General features: G+C 51.3%; 1 long non-coding RNA gene across 7 annotated transcripts; it reads left to right on the top strand.

The window, feature by feature from the left end:
• Positions 1–2420: 2420 nt before the first annotated feature.
• On the top strand, positions 2421–18451 carry LOC137224807 (uncharacterized). Of its 7 annotated transcripts, XR_010943507.1 has the most exons (6): positions 2421–2589; positions 4203–5195; positions 12759–12887; positions 13261–13728; positions 17220–17428; positions 17736–18451. It is a non-coding gene; the product is annotated as an uncharacterized lncRNA (long non-coding RNA). The 7 variants fall into 7 exon arrangements; XR_010943508.1 differs by having other exon boundaries at positions 12759–12817; positions 13322–13728; positions 17220–18451; XR_010943505.1 differs by having other exon boundaries at positions 13322–13728; positions 17220–18451.
• The last annotated feature ends 1609 nt before the right edge of the window (positions 18452–20060 follow it).

Here is a 20060-nt window from a genome sequence, read left to right as displayed (position 1 = left end):
CTAATATATTTTAATCCTTTCATGAGCATCTCCAGAGGTAGGTACTATTATCATCCCCTTTTACAGATGAGAAAAACTGAGGCACAGAAAAGTAGACGACCTGAACAGCTAGGATTCAGACCAAGGTTCTGGGGCTCCACTTCATTCTCTTAACTATTACATTCTACCGCCTTTGGAAGGTCATGGGAATTTGTCACTTAAAGGGATATTGTCAATCTTCCATACAGCGTTACCAATTCCCATTCCCACCAGCAGTGTGTGAGTGCCCTGCTTTCACACCGACGCTGTGCTGAATCAAAGGTTTTGATCTTTGCCAATCTGATATGTGAAAACAGTATCTCTGTGTAGTCGTAACTGGAATTTCTTTCATTATGAGTCAGGTCGGGCATCTCTTCACCCAAGGGCCGTTTGTGTTTTTTTTCCTATGAACTATCATTCATATCTTTTGCTCATCTTTCTGTTTGGTTATGTCTGTGACTTTTGTTGAGCTTTTTATATCTTGGGAAGGTGAATCCTTGGTGACTCAAGTAATACAGATTATTTCCCAGGTAGTCATTCATCTTTTGATTTTGGTTGTGGTGAGTTTTGGGCAGAGTATCGTGAGGAAGTGAATGAAGGAAAAGGCATCAGCGTTGGGAAGTGGAAAGAGGGAGAAGACAGAACAGATCCCTGAGAGAGATGTCCTCTGCTGACTGAGGCAGGAGGAAAGGAAGGTGAGAGTGAAGGGACCACTTGTGGAGACTGGAGGACAGGGCTCAAACGCTCCAGGTGTGGTCCACTCAGACTGGCAGGTGTGGGGAGGAAAGGTCCCATGGCAGACGTGAAGATGTCTCTCCAAGAAATGACTGCCCAGATGCAAGGCTGTGGTCAGCTCACAACCTACAGCTGTTGACTCCTGCTACATCCGCCCAGCTTTCAGAACAAGTTTAAGGCCTTCTTGGGGGTGGCCTTGGGAAACGACTGAGCAAGGTGGTGGTACAAGGGCCGAGGCATTTCCATGCTTCCCCCTAACCCTGGGCTCCTCTAGTGCTCCCTGGTGGGCTGGCAGAGACTGTCAGGTCCACACCGCAGTCTGGAAGCTCCAATCGTGTTTTCTCTCCCTTCTTTCACAGGTGTTTTCTCCTCTGCCACACTTCACCCCATAAGTCATCTTGCATTCCTAACTCCATCTCAGCATCAGCGTCCTGGAAAACCCAAGCAGCCCAGACTCCTAAAATCTTCTGGTAAAAATTGACATAAAAATTTTAGAATTCAAGAGCTATTCCTCAGTTTTAAAAAGTTCACTGAAATATATTTCTTGTTTGACTCTAGATATTTGCTTATTTGTTTTCCATTTGGTGGTGACTGTAAGTGTCCTTTGGCTTGGACATAAAACAAAAATGTTGGCCTGTGGGTGAAGCCAGCTGAGGGCAGGCCTACCAACACCTGGGGGTATTCTGATCTCAGCTCAGAGGCTGAAGGAGCATTGTGGAGTAGCCGATCTGGGTCTGGGGTGACTGAACAGGCAGGCCAGGACCTCTGGACGGGTCTCTGAGGTAAGGGATGTGGGAGCACCTCCAACACTGGCCCCAGGCCTGAGAACACACCACACAGGAGGTGGGGTTCAGAAACGTCTTCCCCAGCAGCTACAGGTGGACCGACTGTGCAGCCCTCGTGGGCAGCCTCTCTCTGGCCCAGCCATCTCTCCCAGGCTTGCTGCTGTGCCCTGGCTGGTCTCCACGTTGCCAGAGTGACCCTATTATAACACTTCTCGGCCTTCAGCTTTGGATGATAAAACCTGGAGTCCATCTCCTTAGCCTGCGATTCAAGGCCCTTCATACACTGGCCCTGCTCTTCCTTTTCAGTCTCTTTTTAACCACCCCCATCCTTTAATCCCTTCATTCCACAGTCACAGGACCACCGGCCAGTCTGAGAACCCAGTGGGCATTGTGTCCCAGCTAGTGTCTCTGCCTGAAACACCCTCTCTTTCTCTCTCCACCCTTTAAGGCCTAGCCGATATATCAGCTCCTCAGATGTGATATACAGAGAGGTAGAGAGGAGATAGGGAAGTGTGGGTTCAGTTTGCCATGTTCAAGTTACCTTAAGAGACTGCAGTAAATATTCAAAGTGCTCTTAATTAGAAAACATCTCTCCCCCACCCACTACCCCGTGGAACTGCCACGTCTTAGCAGATGCCCAGTGCAGAGCCTGGACCAAATGGGAGCTGGGTTATATGGGTTACACATACATTCCTGGAAGAGAGTCTAACAGGCAGTTCTTAGCCTTTCTTCCTGCAGCCATTTTCAGCCCCTGCTGGCCACCCCCATTTCCTCCGTGACCACAATGACTGATCAACATTAAAACCACTAATTTGTGTCAGACATTCTTTCAACTTTCTTACCAAGATTGCCTGAAATGTTGAAATGCAGTAGAATGTAAGTCAGCCTTACTTAGACTTACTGAGCATGTAATATGGGTGATGCATGGTCGTGGGTGGTAGGTCGGTGTGTTACAAGGAAGCATAATATGCAACAGAGTGCGTGCCTCCACGGGAACGGATAGCCCTGTTTGTAGACAAGGCAAATATCAGTCCATCAATGGCTATGCGTGGTAAGTGACACAGGTCCTAAGTGACCGGGAACCTCAGAGGAAGGTGCTCACAGCAGCCGAGGCAGCCGGGGAGCGCTTCCCACAGGAGGTGGGGATTGAGATGGCGTTTGAAGAATGGCAGGAGCTGAGACTCTCCTCTCACTCTTAGGGAGGAGGGCCTCGAGGGAGAATGCGGCTCTGTGAATCACTTAGGAGGAGCCCTACTTTGTTTGATGAGCCTGGGATGCAACAGATATCTTTGTTCTTTCTTTCATTTTTTTAAAAACAAATTTATTTATTTTCAGCTGCATTGGGTCTTCGTTGCTGTGCGCAGGCTTTCTCTAGTTGCGGCGAGCAGGGGCTACTCTTCGTTGCAGTGCGTGGGCTTCTCATTGCAGTGTCTTGTTTTATTACGGAGCACTGGCTCTAGGCACACAGGCTTCAGTAGTTGTAGCACACAGGCTCAGTAGTTGTGGCACGCGGGCCCTAGAGCACAGGCTCAGTAGTTGCGGTGCAGGGCTTAGTTGCTCCGCGGCATGTAGGATCTTCCTGGACCAGGGCTCGAACCCGTGTCCCCTGCATCGGCAAGTGGACTTTTAACCACTGCGCCACCAGGGTACCCCAGATATCTTTTTAAAGCACTGCTTGTCAACCATGGCTAATATTTTAATTACCTGGAAGCTTGAAAAAATGCTAATATCTGGGTCTCGCCTCCAAGGAGCATGATTGAGTTGGTCTGGGGTGCGGCCCGGCTGCAGGGAGTTTTAGAAAGCTCTCCTGGTGATGTGCGGTGTGCAGCCAGGGCTGAGAGCCTCGGCCGTATTGGAAGTTCAGGCAACGTGAGGCTGTCAGCCTGTCAGCTCTGGCACTTCTGAGGCATGCCTCTCATTCCAACCTCCTGGACAGTAGCCACCCCAGGGAGGGGTCCGGGCCTCTCTTAAATCCCACTCGCACACCTGGCACGAGGTTCCCAGGAGGATCTCACAGCTTCACATTAAGCAGTCACGCAGTCATCAAGCAGGCTGCGAGCTAATTGGCTTTCCTTCTGCCATCAGTTCCTCTCCTCTGGTGCTTTCCTGAAGCTCTGAAGCTGTGGCCGTCGGAGGGGGTGGGGGGCGGGGGCAGCTCCCAGGACAGCGCCACGGGCGGGTTCCCTGAGCACACATCTACACGCGCGGGCTGGGCAGGGGCCTGGCACAGACCACAAAGGTGGTGCCAGAGGGGATTTCTCTCCCTGCATTTCCTGGCACTGAGCGGCGCCTGAATAAAGTCCAGATTGCCGTTTGAAGCCCTCTCCGCTCAGTGGTCTCAGGAACGGTGCTCCTCGTTTCAGAGAACCCTGTAGGTGTGTGGTTCTTGGCTGCACGCTGGCATGCCCATGCTGGGTGAGGACGGGCCACCAGTCGCAGGTTTGACCCAAGGAGGCCACGGCCCCACCCCCGTGCAGCAGCGAAGGCAGTTGTCCGAGCGACTCCAGTGAAAGGGCACAGAGGGGTAACAGCATGATTTTCCGACAAGAAAGATTGCTACACCCTGGGGTTTACAATCCAGGCACGAGATGAAATGCCCTAGCTTGGTGGCCCTTTTATTTAGTTATTTATTTTAAAATAACTTTATTGATTTTGTTTTTAAAGGATCCATGTTCTTTATTAAAAGGAAACAATGCAAACAGCAACACCCCCAGAAGAAATGGAAGTCCCACGCGCTCAAGAAAGCTGGTCTCTTTAACACTTTGTGAGCATCTCCAAAGGTCAGTGCTGCTGGCACTGGGCGTGTGCGCCAGGCAGGGGCACAGAGAACTCGACCTCTGAAAATCTTCTCAGTCCTGGGCCTGCATAAATGATGCGATGACTGTCTCTCCAAAACCCCCCTCTAGAGACTTCCCACCACCCTGCCTTCTTGGAAAGAACATCCAGTGCTCCCACACCGGAACCGGTCCAAGCAGAGAGGATGCCGAGGCGGTGGCTCATCTTCCTCGGGTCTGGCGGGAGCAGCCTCCTGGCACTCGTGTGCAGTCAGCTCCTTTGCCTCACAGCCCTGCAACTATGCGAAGAATGTGAACCATTTCCCATGGGACTGGCAACCAAGAAGCAATTCTGAGTCCAACCTCCCCAAATATCTGCCTTGCAAACAGATAAAACAAAGAAGCATCCTGAAAATGTGATCTTTGGCCGGTCACCTTAGGCAGCGTGCACACCTGCTCGCCTGCTGGGAGTGTTTCTGCTTCCAGAGGCCATCTTGGAGTTGCTGAGGCTTGGGATGTGTGTGTTCCCCAAGAGGGCAGAGAACAGAGGACTCTCTGAAAGGGGCCTCTCAGGGGAATGGGGACCAAGTAATGACCCAGGTCCTTTGCAGGGGTCTGCCTTCTATCCCAGTTCTGGGGTCTTCTGGGTGCCTTTTGGCCCCTGAGATGTCTGGGCTGCCTTCTCCGGCAGTAAGAAACCACTTAGAGCAGCCTTTGGCCTGTCCAGTCCACAACACCTCCGATTTTGTGGCCTGATGAGGCGGGGACAGGGGCAGGGGCAGGGCCAAGACTATGGCAAGCCTGTGAGAGGGGGAAGAGGACACAACTTTCTGAGTCGCTCTCACCTTCTGAGGCCCCAGAATACCTTGCTGCGTCACTGCAGGTATGATGGGGTCCCCATGACTTAAATAACCTTCCAGACGTAGGGCAGGTGGGAGCCCTGACTCACCCCAGGGGAGCCTGCCTTGGGGAGGGTGGAAGTGGGGATTGATAATCCCGAGATGTTGAAACCACCACCCTGCTCAGTGACGGCTCAGTGAAACATGGTATGTCCACAGTGTGGAAAATCACATAGAAATCATTACTGTGAAGACTATTTAGCAACATTACAAATGTTCGTGATACAATGCTAGGTGAATAAAAGAAGAGATTCATGCAGAAAAGACTACAAAGGGATTTAAAAAAATAACAGTTGCTACAGTGGTGTGATTATGGACATCCTTCTTTTTTAAAAAAATTTATTTATTTATGTATTTATTTTTGGCTGTGTTGGGTCTTCGTTGCTGTGTGCGGGCTTTCCTAGTTGCGGCGAGCGGGGGCTACTCTTCATTGTGGTGTGCAGGCTTCTCATTGCCGTGGCTTCTCTTGTTGCGGAGCACGGGCTCTAGGCACGTGGGCTTCAGTAGTTGTGGCACGCAGGCTCAGTAGTTGTGGCTCGTGGGCTGTAGAGCACAGGCACAGTAGTTGTGGCGCATGGACTTAGTTGCTCCATGGCATGTGGGATCATCCTGGACCAGGGTCTCAAACCTGTGTCTCCTGCCCCGGCAGGCGGATTCAGATTCTTAACCACTGTGCCACCAGGGAAGTCCCAGAACATCATTCTTTTAAAAGAAAGCAGTGGCTTTAATGTCAGACGGATCTGGATTATTTGCTTAGTTATACAGTTATTTCTCATTAGAAGCAACATTGGCAGGTAGCTTAACGTCTCTGAGATTTGTTAATGTCTCTGAGATTGGTTCCTCATCCGTAAAAGGTGCACAATAATTCCTACCTTACAAGATTCCTGGGAAGATAAATCAGTTGATGCATCTCCTCTCTTCTTACCTTCTTTCCTCCTCCTCCTCCTTCTCTCCCTCCCCCTGCATATTTTTCACTAACACAGCACCATGCAGTTACCCACAGAGGATTCCACCACCGAGGTGTCCTTAGGTCTGCCTAACTCTGTCTGTCTCAGGGAAGCGCATTTGCCTGTTTGGAGCCCACATGCTCAGGGGAGGAGGGCCACTAATGACAAGAGTCTGGGCCGCCAGGGGCTGGGGAGGCCTGTTTTGTTTTGTTTTTTTTTTGTTTGTTTGTTTTGTTTTTTTTGTTTTTGTTTTTGCGATATGCGGGCCTCTCACTGTTGTGGCCTCTCCCGTTGCGGAGCACAGGCTCCGGATGCGCAGCCTCAGCGGCCATGGCTCACGGGCCCAGCTGCTCCGCGGCACGTGGGATCTTCCCAGACCGGGGCACGAACCCGTGTCCCCTGCATCGGGAAGCAGGGGAACAAAACAAAACAGGGAAGCCCCCTGTTTTGTTTTAAATTTAATTGTTATTTTATATTATAGTTGATTTACAGTGTTGTGTTAGTTTCAGGTGTACAGCAAAGTGATTCAGTTATACATATACACATATCTATTCTTTTTCAGATTCTTTTCCCATAGATAGTTTATCACAGAATATTGAGTAGAGTTCCCTGTGCTATACAGTATGTCCTTGTTGATTATCTATTTTATATATAGTAGTATGTATATGTTAATCCCAAACTCCTAATTTATCCCTCCCCCACCTCTTTTCCCCTTTGGTAACCGTAAGTGTGTTTTCGAAGTCTGTGAGTCTGTTTATATTTTGTAAATAAGTTCATTGGTATCATTTTTTTAGATTCCACATATAAATGATATTATATGATATTTGCCTTTCTCTTTCTGACTTCCTTCACTTAGTATGATAGTCTCTAGGTCCATCCATGTTGCTGCAAATGGCATTATTTGGGGAGGTCTGTTTTGTCTTTGTTTTCAGAGCTGCAACCGTGGTGCCCATCTCCAGCCCCCAAGCAAAGTCACAAATGCCATAAAGGTTGAAGCAGGGGTTTGGGATGCAGCCCGGCTGACACCACAGAGCAGAACCTTCTCCCCTCCCTGCTGGTGGGCTCTAGCAGGATCCATGATTCCCAAGGCAGGAGGGCAGAGAAGTGATTTCCAGTGGCAAGTGGACATACACGTTTCATTTCAAGAGTGTAGGATTTACATAGATGTTCGGAAAAAGTGAAGCAGTAGCTATAAAGGTACAACAGACCTAAAACTGAACTAACATAAAGGGAAACATTATGTAAATAATGATTGGGGTTGTGCCTGGATATGTCAAACACCAGGAAGGAGCAGGCGGATGACTGAAGCTTGGGGGCCACTGCCCTGACTTCTTTTTTTTTAAATTTATTAATTAATTTGTTTATTTTTGGCTGTGTTGGGTCTTCGCTGCTGTGCGAGGGCTCTTCTCCAGTTGCAGTGAGCGGGGGCTACTCCTTGCTGCGGTGTGCAGGCTTCTCATTGCGGTGGCTTCTCTTGTTGGTGAGCACGGACTCCAGACGCGCAGGCTTCAGTAGTTGTGGCTCGCGGGCTCTAGAGCACAGGCTCAGCAGTTGTGGCGCACATGCTTAGCTGCACTGTGGTATGTGGGATCTTCCCAGACCAGGGCTCGAACCCGTGTCCCCTGCATTGGCAGGTGGATTCTCAACCACTGCGGCACCAGGGAAGCCCTGCCCGACCTCTTGCATCCATCCTCTAACTCTGACCCAGCCTCGTCTCTTCCAGTGTCTGTCCTGCCCCCCTCCCACTACGGCCAGAGGTCTTCCTAAAAAGAAACCTTCACTACAAGGAAGTGCCCTTAGGGAGAGAAGACATCTGGACTTCTCCTTGGCAAGGCCTCCAAGATCTTCTAGGATGGGCCTCTGCCCGTCTCGCTAGATTCCCTGTCACCCTTGTCCTTTTCCCACTTTAGATTCCTATACGGTGGACTTCCAAACCCAGCTTGCTCACGGTGCCTCTGAGTCTTGGGAAATGCTGACTCCTCTACCTGTGATGTCCTTTCCCCCTCGTCTGTCTTAAGGACTCCTATTCAACCTTCAAAGCCTTTGCAAGGGTCTCCTTCCTCTGTGAAACTGTCTTGATCTCTTTGCAAAGGGTTAGCCCACCTCCCCCTCTACCTTTTCTTTTTATATGTAAATTTATTTATTTATCTTTGGCTGTGTTGGGTCTTCGTTGCTGTGTGCTGGCTTTCTCTAGTTGCGACGAGCGGGGGCTACTCTTCATTGCGGTGCGCAGGCTTCTCATTGCAGTGGCTTCTCTTGTTGCGGAGCACGGGCTCTAGGCACACAGGCTTCAGTAGTTGTGGCGCACGGGCTTAGCTGCTCCGTGGCATATGGGATCTTCCCAGGCTCGAACCCGTGTCCCCTGCGTTGGCAGGCAGACTCTTAACTGCTGCACCACCGGGGAAACCCCTCCCCCTCTGCCTTGAGCACCATTTTATCACATGGAGCCCAAAGCTGCTGTTTCCTTGACTGTCCCCTCGGTAAGGTGGTCTCTGTGGGCCCTGAACGTTTAGTTCAAAGTTACTGTACTGGGACTTTGTACGGTAGCTGTTATATGACAGGCACTCAAATACTAGAAAACATACAATAATTATAGCTACTGTTTGTGAAGTGCTCTCCGTGTATTATCTCCCTGAACCCACACAGCCTCCTTAAGAGAAAGAAACTACTGGCGCACCCATGTGAGACATGAGGCTGAGAGATGGAACACATTTACTGCAAAGCTGATAGGTGGAGGGGCAGGACCGAAGCCAGGCCGCCTGACTTTTGTGCTGGGCCCTCGGCCCACTGCTCTCTGCTCTCCTGCGCTCAGAGCTGCCCCTTGGTGGCGTGCACCAGGCGGGCCTCTGGACCCAGTTGGTTCACAGGACTCCTTCTGGCCACCAGGTGTGGCCACAGCCCCAGGCTGGAGCGCACAGGCTCCTGGGGCTGCTCTATAAAGGGCACAAGGCTCAGGGTGGAAAAGCAAGAGGAAGGAGAAAATAGAGTTGAGTCAGATGCCTTGTGGAATTTCTGGCCTTTTTTGAATTCTGGGAAGAGAAAAAATGGCCGTACTTATTCCAAGTATGTCAAGAGAATAAGGGGCTCCCTACTGTTTACATGAAAAAATCTCTGGCAGCCAACACCTGCAAGCAAGAGGCTGGGAATCTGTGAGACCCAGACGCCCTGAGCTGGGGCCCCAGGCCCCCAGGGAGGCAGCTGGCCAAGAGGGAAGAAGCATGAAGGGAAAGGGGCGGACAGGACCGTCCTCGCAGCCCCAGCATTTCCTGCAGGAAGAATGTGGTCCCCGTCCCTGGAATGTGGGTGGCCCCTCCTGTGTGGAAGGGGAAGTGAACGGCCACCTCCCTCCAAGCCCCCACTGCCGGCTGGGCGCCCCTGCTCTTGCAGACACCGGGCTGTCTAGTCCAGCCTCATTCCTCAGCAGCCCTCTCCTCGGAGGAGAGGCCCCGCGCTCAGAGCTCTGCAGAAATACACTGAGAACAATTAATTAGCTATCTTCATGCACATGTACGTGCATGAATTCAGTCAACAAACATTTATTCCTTCATTCAATATGTGCCCTGGGGCTGGAACTGCTGTCAGGTCCTGAGGAGCTGGAGGCATCTGGGAAGGTCTAGACCACAGTTTCTCCCTTGGGGGTGGGTTTGCTTGAGAATCACATACATGTGCTGGGCCCCACCCAATCTAGGAATCAAGACTTTTGGGGAGGGGTCTGGGACTGGGCCTGAGGAATTTGAAAAACTCCCCAAGTGATATGGACGGGAATCTCTGGTTCAGACACAATGACCAGACTGGAAACATTTTTGTTCAGAGCTATCTCCACGGTCCTGTCTCTCTGGGATGGTGGAGGCATGATCTCCATCTTGGGTTCATTCATTCATTCATTCGTTCCACCAGTATTTAGTATTTATTGAATGCTAGGCATGGGGCTGCAGGCTGACCCTGGCCTCCCCGGGCTCTCACAGGTGTGAGGTCCCATCACGCCACCCCCCTCCTCTGCACTTCATTCTCACAAAAGCCAAAGTCCTCACCGGGCCCCATGCGGTCTCTTCCCTGGTACCTCTCCCACTGCCCTAGCCCCTGCTCAGACCTTTGCTCTAGCTGCCCCTTCCATTGCCAAGCTCCTCCCCGGGGTCTCCTCTGCTAACTCTCTCGAAGGCTACCACCTGCCCCCACCCCGAGCACCACTTTCCCTGCTCTTCAGCTTCTGTTTTCCCTAGCACGTATCACTTTCTACTGTTTTCTGTCATTTGCTTATTAATTATGAATACTGTTACTGTTGTCTTTCTCTCCCTCTCCTCCAACGGAATGTAAGCACCCAGAGGGCAACATCTTTGCTTTATCACAGATCAGGAATAGTCCCTGGCATAGCGTGGGTGCTCAGTAAATATTTGTTGAATGAATTAAGCAAATAATAACACAGATAAATAAAAATTACTAATATGGTAAGTGCTGGCTAGAAAGAATGATCAAAATTCTCTCTGAGCTCCTCCTGGCTTGTCAACTGTATAATTTCACTTTTGTGTTTCTTAGAAACATCGTTTGGTGTTTACAGTTATCCCTTGTGGTCAAGACCATTCCTTTCTATCTTTTCATTGTGTTCTTCCCATAATCCAGGCCTCAGGAGGGGAGAGTATGTTGAAGACCCAGAGGTCTCGGTCGCTTCGCTACCCCAGGAGCGAGGGCAGCAGGGGACCAGTTGGTGGCCGGTGGCCAGTCACGTATTCAGCCAGGACCAGTCACGGAACCTGTTCAGAGGATGAGATAATGGGATTTTAGAACAATTGTAAAAATACCTTACATGCCAGCAGGGAATGGATCAGCGGGTTCAAGAGGTGCTAAGCCTTCTGATCTTCCATGGAAGCCAAGGGAGAGAGAATTCCAAGGACAGTGCTCCAGGGTGTCAGCATTGCATATGTTTGTTTTGTGTATGTGTGCACGTATTTGTGTAAAAGGAGCTGACGCCGGTGACCCCATTCCCAGAATCCCAGCAGAGATCAGAAAAGCCACTTCTGCAAGGCAGAAGGAGAACCACATCCAAGAACTAACCCATCAAAGAAAGGATGTGTCAGGCAGCACCCTGGCACAGAGGGCAGAGGGGACATCAGCCTTAGCCCAGCCATATGGACCCTTAACCATCCCAGGGATGGGGCGGGGGGCAGCAGGTCAGTGCAGTCTGAGACTCTCAAGACCCTTTCTTCTGTCCCCCCTCTCTCTCCCCAGGCGGCTTTTGGCATCTGCCTATTATGAGTGCCCGGCATTCTGGTCAGGGTGACCATGAGGGTTAGTCTTTGGCCTGGTTGATGTGCCCATTTCCCAGAGAGCCAGAGATGGGCTCCAGGAAAGCTGGGATGAAGAGCAGGCTAGGCCAAGGAGAGAGTGCCCTCCTGTGTTCTCTGGAGCAGGGGGCCACCCCCCAGCATTTTCTCCATGCCCAGATATTTCTTGGTGCCCCAGAGATGTTACCCTTCTTTAAATGTGCTGAGGGCAGTGCCTGATGATGCAGGGAAGTGGCGGGTGAGGATGGCGCCACTAAGGAGTGTGCAGTGAGGGCGGGAAGCTTGGGAAAGCCCGGCACACGGTTTTCCACCAGGGCAACGTGAGGCCATCTCAGGGCCAGAGGGGGCCTATGGAGATGGAGACATCAGGCCAAGGAGGCTGCAGGAGGGGGGCCCAGGTCAGAGGTGGCATGGCTGAGTCAGAGCTGGCACACTCCAGCAGGGGTGAGACCAGAGGTCACAGGCGGTGACTGAGGTCACGTGGTGGGGACGGCGTGGGGACAGGTCCTGGGAGCCCACGGGGAGGAAGGAAAGCATCCCTTCTGCTGGGTATGACTCCAGGCTGGAATTGTGTGTGGATTGATCAAGTCATCCCTGTCTCAAGCACCTTCTGTGGTTCTGATAGCCCCAGATCCAAGTCGAAGTCCCTCATGGACAGCCTTCAAAGCCCCACCACAGGTACCAGCTCCCTCTCCCAGCCTCTCCCAGCCTCAGTCCCACTTCTTCCCATAACCGTGGCTTCTTCCTTGACGCTTTCGATCTTCTCATCCCTCACCATAAAGTGCCACCAGTTCCCAGAAACCTTTCCTAAACATGCCTGTGCCCTTGGTGACCGGGAATGGCTCTTTTGTCTAGGGGTGTCCCTCGTTCAACCACAGACAGGCAATGGGCACAGAGTGGAGAGGGCTCTTGTGAAGGCTGGGCCCAGGGAGCCCACCTTCCCCATTCTCCTCTGCCCAAGCTCGTGTACCCGCAACGAACCAAGCCTCTCAAACACAAGGACAGCACCAAAGTGAGCACACACAAAGCATAAGGCAGGCAGGCTTCCAGAGCCCAGTCCCTGACTCTACCATCCAGACCAGCAAGCCCCAGAGTGGCTCCTTGGAGACAGCAGCTCTGTCAGGGACGAAGGGATTCCATGCCAAATGCATTCAGAAATCTCTCCGGTGAATCACCCATTAGCACATTAAAGACCCTGAAAAGTCCTGCAGAAAAGTGCCTCTTTGAGTTATTTAAGCCAGCACTTCCCAAGTTTACATGACCAGGAGATCTGTTGTGTATGTGTGTGACACAAAGTATGACACCCGTTATCATTGCCCAGAGCTCCTGCGTTGGACAGGCTTGGACCTCCTCTGTGCCTGATGTGCCACCTGACTTCAGGCAAGTTCGCTGGATGTTCTGAACCTCAGATGCCTATTTGCAGAATAAGTTCCCCGTGTGGTCAATGAGAGTGAGTACGTGTTTGGCTGGTGGTCCCAAGAGGACATACCGGGGCTCCTGTGGGTCCAGCAGTTATGGTCCAGGGCTCATGGGGCAGAAGCAGGAGTGAGTCCTCTGGAGGACATGATCCTCGCCATCACACCCAGGACACCCACTTCCGACCCACCCTGTGGCCATCCGGCGAAAGAGGCCCCCTTCCGGGCAGCAGGCATTTCCTGGAGTCCGTGCTGTCCTGGTCACCCTCTCTCCAGGCCATCTCGTACCCCTTGGCCCTCCACTCTCTAGCCGTATAGAATGGCTGCCAGTCCCCGCTGCCCGCTGATCTCCCTGCCCTCACCCTGGCCACCCGCGTTCCGTCCTCAAGCCTGTTCCTTATCTGACAGGTCAACCTACAGGCCTCAGGTGAGGTGCTCTTCCTCTCTGAGTTTTCCTGGCTTCCCTCAGGTCTCTGCCCTGGGCTCCTGTAGAATCTCTGCTTCCACTTCACGAACTTCACGAACTTCACGAACGCTTGCTCCACGCTTGCTCCACGCGTTGTGAGTTTCTCTTATCAGCTGCCTCCAGCCGGCCTGAGCTCCTCTGAGGCAGGACTGCTGCACCATCCGTGGCCAGCATGACAGTAGAGGAGGGGTCAAAAATGCTGTGATTCCCTCTCACCCACTCTGGGCCTGTCCTGGCATCGTCCTCCCCCCTCCTGTGGGAGCCGGAGACTGTGTCAGCCTTCTGCTGCTGAAAGTGATGACTCACCTGTCCCCACATCAGCCCCACGTGGTGAACCCCCGCCCCCACCCCCACCCAGGAGCATGGAGGAAGTGCTGCAGACTGTGGCTGGGCCCTGTCATTGGGAGCAAGTGAGTGCTGGGTGGGAGGTGCCTGTGCGAGGTGTGGGGAGCTGGTGGGGGGTAGTGGGGGTTGGGAAGCTCCCACCCTCGCCCTGAGCATGTTCTTGGTTTCTGCCAGCTGGGGCTGTGCAGAGGGGCGGTTGTGTGGCCCTCAGCAGAGGTGGGTCTTAGGGACCTGGGCATCCGGGCAGATGATGGGGGAGGATGGTGCTCAGAAGCCCAGCCCAGCCCAGACTGCCTGACATGCTGTGGGATCTGCGAGCCCCGGGTAGCTCGTGACGAGCCAAGGCCCAGGTCATCCCCTCCTTAAGCCTGAGGTGGGAGGCGGACAGCAACCCTGACGCGGGACAGGTGAGTGAAGGACCTGAGACGGGGCCCTAGGACCTTCTAGCCTGGCCAGAGCAGCCTAACGGGCCACCAGTGCAGGGAGCGCCGGGCGGGATGGGAAGCGTGCAGGCTGGGCCCAGTGCTTCGGGGAGCCAGTGAGCTGCTAAGGGACTCCGTTTTGGGTGAGGCCCAAGGCCCGAGGGCCCCGCTTCCTCCCATGCCGGGGATGCTGGGCCTGAGGGTTCCCATGGTCACTGCCCAGCAGGGAATCTCCCATGGGCAGCTTGCCTGCTGGGGCCCCTGGCTGCCTCCCCCAGCCCTCCTGTAGGTCACTATTTTGAACTTAAGGCCAGAGCTGCCAAAGAAGTAGCAGGATGCATAGCACTGTGGGCCTTGGGATAGGGATGGCGGGGCCCACAGGGTGAGTCTCCAGCTCCTGAAATGCAAACTGACCTTGCCACTCCCTGCCTCCCATCCCTCCCTGTGCCCTCCAGGTAATCAGGGTAACATGCAACCCTTGCCTCCAGTGATGTGGTCTCCACACCCTAGAAAAGCCTCACCTCTCACTCTTCTCCACTTGTGACTCACTTCTGTTTCCCCCTGTCCTGAATGCTGGGTACCAGCACCCAGCTCCATCTCCCTCCTCCTGTCCTTGCTGCTCCACCAGGGGTGACTCTGACCCCCAGCTGCTTCCTCTCTGCAGCCCCACCTCCCCTCCCGGCTGCCAGCTCTGTGCACTGCCAGGTGGGCCCGGATGTCACACTCCTGACCAAGATGCTGAGGATCCTCCGGGAGCCTCTCCCCTGCAGTCCCCTTCTCAGCCTGTGGACGCCTGCACCCATTCACCTCCCTGAGTGCAGGGGCCACCTGGCTCTACCAGGAGTCTCCTACCCAACCTTCCCGGCCACTCCTGCTCCCGGGGGCTCCCTGAGCCTAGCTGTGGGGTCTTGCTCATAATATCCTGGCAAGGTCTGACATCTTTCATGTTGTTCACATTAGGACTCCTCTATGGGCACCCAGGCCTCTGGGTCCCTGTTCTCTGCCCTGAGCCCCTCACCTGGAGATTCTCCCCGCAACACCTTACTCTCCCCCCGCCATCACCTCCCTGCATCTCTGTCCTCCCTGCTCTCAGCCTCCTCTGATAGGATGCTGCTGGTGGGGCAGCCTGAGTCCCCTTGTCCCTCTCCCCTCGCAGAGCTTGTCTTAGATCAAGTTTTGCTGGTCTCAGCTTGCTGCATGCTCTGCTGCTCTTGTCTGAGACCTGCCCTCCAGTCACTGGGGCTGTCCTGGCCCTGACACCCATTGCTAGCTCTCCCTAAGGTCCTCATGAGAGCTGCTCAAGAGGTCGCTTATCCACTGACAGCTCCCACTGCCGGCCTCCACCCCACGCCAGGCCTAGGCTGGAGCCGGGTCTGCAGTGTGGACAACGGGCCCTGTCATCAGGGCTCTCACAGGCTGCTGGGCAGTCAGTTTACAGAATCAGATAGAGCCATTACTGCAGGAGCCGACCAAGGTGCTTGGGAGCTTGGTGGGCAAACGGGGTTATGACCGGGAGAGAGTCCAGGAAGATGTATTTGAGCTTCTCCAGGCTCTGGCCGTTTGACTTCTGCCCTTCACCTGCTCAGACCATCTCCTCCCAATGGCTTCTGTGATGCTCGCTGATCTCTGATCACAGCTTTGGGGGTACGTGTCCAGACAGTCCCATTGCCTTGAGCTGACCACCTGCTCTTGTGACCCCATCATGTGCTTCACATGGGCTGAGTTCTTGGCTGCCCCTGGAGTGAGGGTGTGCAGAATTGCACTTAGGGACTACTTGGGGAAGGAAAGGCTCTGATCCCTAGGAGGAAGCTACCCCTCTAGTCCTCTCCAGCTGAGGGGCCTCCATAAATGTCCCTCTGCCTCCTTCCCATCTGAACCAAAGGCTTCACTTGTCATTTTTGTTGAGGTTATGAGCAGATGTGTTTGCTGTCAGGGCAATCTGATCCAGGTTTTTGTGGGAGCAGAGGGCATGGTACCTAGAGCAAAACCAGCCCACCATGATGGTCTGCTGGCCAGTGCCTGCTGCTGAGGGGGCAGCCAGGCTTACAGAGGTGCTGGCTCTCATCATCTTGGTAACAGGGCCCAGACATGAGAGCACTGGAGGAGGCTGAGCTCCATTCTCCCCTGCTGACCACCTCCAGGTGCGTGTCCCAAGGTTCAGGTTGAAGGCTGTAAGTGGAACACCATGTGAGTGGTCCTGCCAGCCCCTGGGCCTCACCTGGTGCATCTAACACCAGCTAAGGGTGACCCTGGATGAAGATGGAAGTTCCCATTCGAAGCGCGTGGTTGGAGAAGGGTGAAGAGCAGATCCTAGGAGGAGGGTTCCGTTCTGGACAGACAAAACAAAGTTAAACATAGCATGAGAGAATGAATGAATAAATGAATGAACCAGGAGCCAAACACATCTTTACAGATGATGGTACAGTTTGCAAATAATTCTTGTTGGTTCTTACAAAAGGCCTGTGACCCCATATTTTACACAGTGAATAAATACATCCAGGATTCCACCCATTTCTGTACCAACTCCCTGGTTTGAAAATCTCTTGCCTCAGTCAGCATTGTGCATGAGGATATAGCTGCTTCTTTGGAGATTTGAGATCATGCCATCCTTGCTTTAGGGTTAGACTATGATCCCCAGCAATGATTATCTGAGCTTGTGACTAGAGCCATAAGGGCCCAAGACATGGGTCATTATCCAGAACCAAAGATGAGAGGGCCCTTCGCCTGGGAATCAGAGAGCAAGAGGATTACTGAGTTTAAACCTCATACTATCTTCCTCTACATACACCAAAGAATGGTGCTTTCTCTCATGCCTTTATCTAAACACATAGCTCATTCGCCAGTGCATCATGATCAGCTGCTGCACTTGCTTCTTAAGGGCAAGACCTGCATCTGCTCATCTTATCCTCCCAGAACTTGGGACCTATGGTGGATTGTTTGCAAAGATAGTTTCAACAACCCCTCTCAATCCTGTGTGTATGGCCCTTTGCAATGTGGCTCTGCTGCGTTTTCCATGAAGAGGTGGCGTCTGTCTCCCTACCCCTTGAGTTTGGGTTTGCCTGTGATCTGCTTTGACTACTATGATGCAGCAGCCTCTTCCTCAAGAGGACTAGTTTTTGCTCTTGTACTCTTAGAATCTGCCAGCCTGTGTGTGAACACGCTTGGGCTAGCCTGCTGGAGCATGAGACACATGGAGAAGAACAGTACCGTCTCAGATGAGACTCACAAGACTGACTGCCACCAGCACCAAGAACCGGACATATTAATAAGGCCATCTTGGACCTTCCAGGCCCAGTAAAGCCACTGGAAGACTGTAGTCACACTAGTGATCCAGATGAGACTAGTAGAAGAATCTCCCAGATAAGCCCAGGCCAAACTGCTGACTCATAGAATTGTGAGCAAATAATATGGTGGTAAACAGCTAAATTTTGAAGTGGTGTGTTACACAGTAATAGGTAATGGGTACAGGGAAGTTTGTAGTTGTAGAGGGTTGAACTGTGTGTCCCCCCAAAACATGTTCAGGTCCTAATCCCCAGTACCTGTGTAATTTGGAAATAGGGTCTTTGCTGATGTAACCAAGTTAAGATGAGGTCATACTGTACTAGAGTGGACCCTAAATCCCATGTTGTTGTCTTTATAAGGGGAAGGAGAGAGATATTTGGATACAGAGACGCAGAGGGAACACAGGGAAGAAGGCCATGTGACTATGGAGGCAGAGATTGGGGGTGTGATGCGGCTATAAACCAAGGAAAGCCCAGGATTGCTGGGAGCCACCAGAAGCCAGAAAGAGGCAAAAAAGAATTCTCTCCTAGTGCCTTTGGAGGGAGCATGGCCCTGCTGACACCTTGATTTCAGACTCTCAGCCTCCAGAACAGGGAAAGAATACGTTTCTGTTGTTTTGTTACGGTGATTTGTTACGGCGGCCCTAGGACATGAACGCACTAGTTCAACACTTTTGCTCAGGGAGTGCTGGCTGGCTGCATGGAGAAACTGAGAAGCACAGAAGCACAGAAGCCATCCTTATGGCACCTCTTCCCTGCACTGGCTGCAGTCACCATGTAGCTGGGTCACCACTGCCCACGCACACGCATGTCCTGCTTAGCCCTTGAGGCCTGGCTCCAGGTCTGCCAGGCATGCTCATGGCTTTCTTTGAAATGAAGATGCAGGGTGTGTGTGTGTGTGTGTGCATACACTTTTTTCTGCACATAAAAGTAGTTTTGTGAGCCTTTAAATATGCTCAGAAAATATAACAAATTAAAAAGAAGAAAAATTACCCATAACTTTATCTTCTAGAGACAGCCACAGCCAGCATTGGTTTGTAAATCCTTAGTCTCGTTTATACAAGTATTAACATACTATATGTGTTGTTTTGTGTCCTATGTTTTTCACTCAGTAATATGACATGGACTTTTTCTGTGTCAGTAACCACGAGTCTGTTTACTCAGCACATGTTTATTGAATACCCCTTGTGTGTCAGGTGCATGAAACAGTGCAATGATGAAAATGACTGCATTCACAGTCCCTGTTCTTGTGAAGTTTATAGCCTAGCAGGGAACACAATTATCAAGCAAATAATTACGCAAATACTTCTTTGATTTTCTATTTTGTGACCATTTTAGAATTACAGAAGACTTGCAAAAATGATGCAGAGTTCTCATATACCCATCACTTAGCTCAACTTCCCCTGATATTAACATCTCCCACAACTAATATTATAGTTCTGAAGACCAAGAAATTAACATCAGTGCAGTACTATCTAGTACAGATTTTCTCATATATATATATATATGTATGTATATATATATATATATATACACACACACACAAGAATTTTTTTTTCTGTTCTAGGATTTAAACCAGTGTCTCATGTTATGTTTAGTTGTTATTTTTTCCTTAATCGCCTCCAATCTGTGACAGTTCTTTAGTCCTTCATGACCTTGAGACTTAACAGTACTGGTCAGTTACTTTTTAGAAGGTCCCTTAATTTGGGTTTGTCCAATGTTTTCTCATGATTAGACTGAGGTTATGTGATCAGAAAGGATGCCACAGGGGTGGTGTGCCCTTCTCAGCGCATGGTATCAGGAGGTACAAGATCACAATATGCCTTATCACTATCGATGTTAACCTCTTGGTCACTTCGTTAAGTTAAAATCTGCCAGGTTTCTACACTCCAGTGTTGCCATTTTTCCTTTTGTCATTAATAAAAATTTCGTTTGGGGAGAGTATTTTGAAACTATGCAAATATCATTTTTCTTCTTTAATTTTTGCCACTAAGATTAACATCCAGGGGTGGACCTTGCCTGCAGAGATCTGGAGTTCTAATGGTAGTTTTGTATTTCCTCATTCCTTCTATGTTTAGTAAGTAGAATTCTTCTGTAAGGGAGAGTTGTCACAAATACTTCTTCTGTGACAGCAGTGAAGAGTTTTATAAGGATGCAATGAGAACAGAAAACAGAGTGACTTAACTCAGTTGGGGTAGTCAGGGAAGTCTTGCCTGGGGAGGTGACATTTGAGAAATTCCTGCAGGATCAAAACAACTTAGCAGGGCAAAGGGTTGGGGACACAGGGGAGAATGTTCCAGGCACAGGGAATAGCATGAACAAGAGATCTACACCTAAAGCCGATGGAGACTGCATGAAACTGCGTGATCGACTTTGGCCAGGTAGAAACCTTGGTCATCTGGAGGGGCTTCCTCGGTTGAGAGGAGCAGCTGCTTCTTACTCCAGCCAAAGCCTTGCCAGGTGGAAATAAGGGCCTAGGATTGCCGGAATTTCTGGAGTTCAAGAGAAGATGGACATCTGGATTTTTTTTTCCGTAAAAATTTTCAATCTTTTTAATTTCAGGAAATAATCCCATTCTCCTTAAAAGCCAAATGAAACCTGCGAGCTGTCAGGGTCTTGGGTTTGTTTTTTTTAAGACTTTATTATTTTAGAGCAATTTTTGGTTCACAGTAAGATTGAGGCGAAGGTACAGAG

This window comes from Pseudorca crassidens, chromosome 5 (genome assembly GCF_039906515.1).
Source record: "Pseudorca crassidens isolate mPseCra1 chromosome 5, mPseCra1.hap1, whole genome shotgun sequence".
Classification (NCBI taxonomy): Eukaryota; Metazoa; Chordata; class Mammalia; order Artiodactyla; family Delphinidae; genus Pseudorca; species Pseudorca crassidens.
This window is presented reverse-complemented; position numbering and strand designations above follow the sequence as displayed.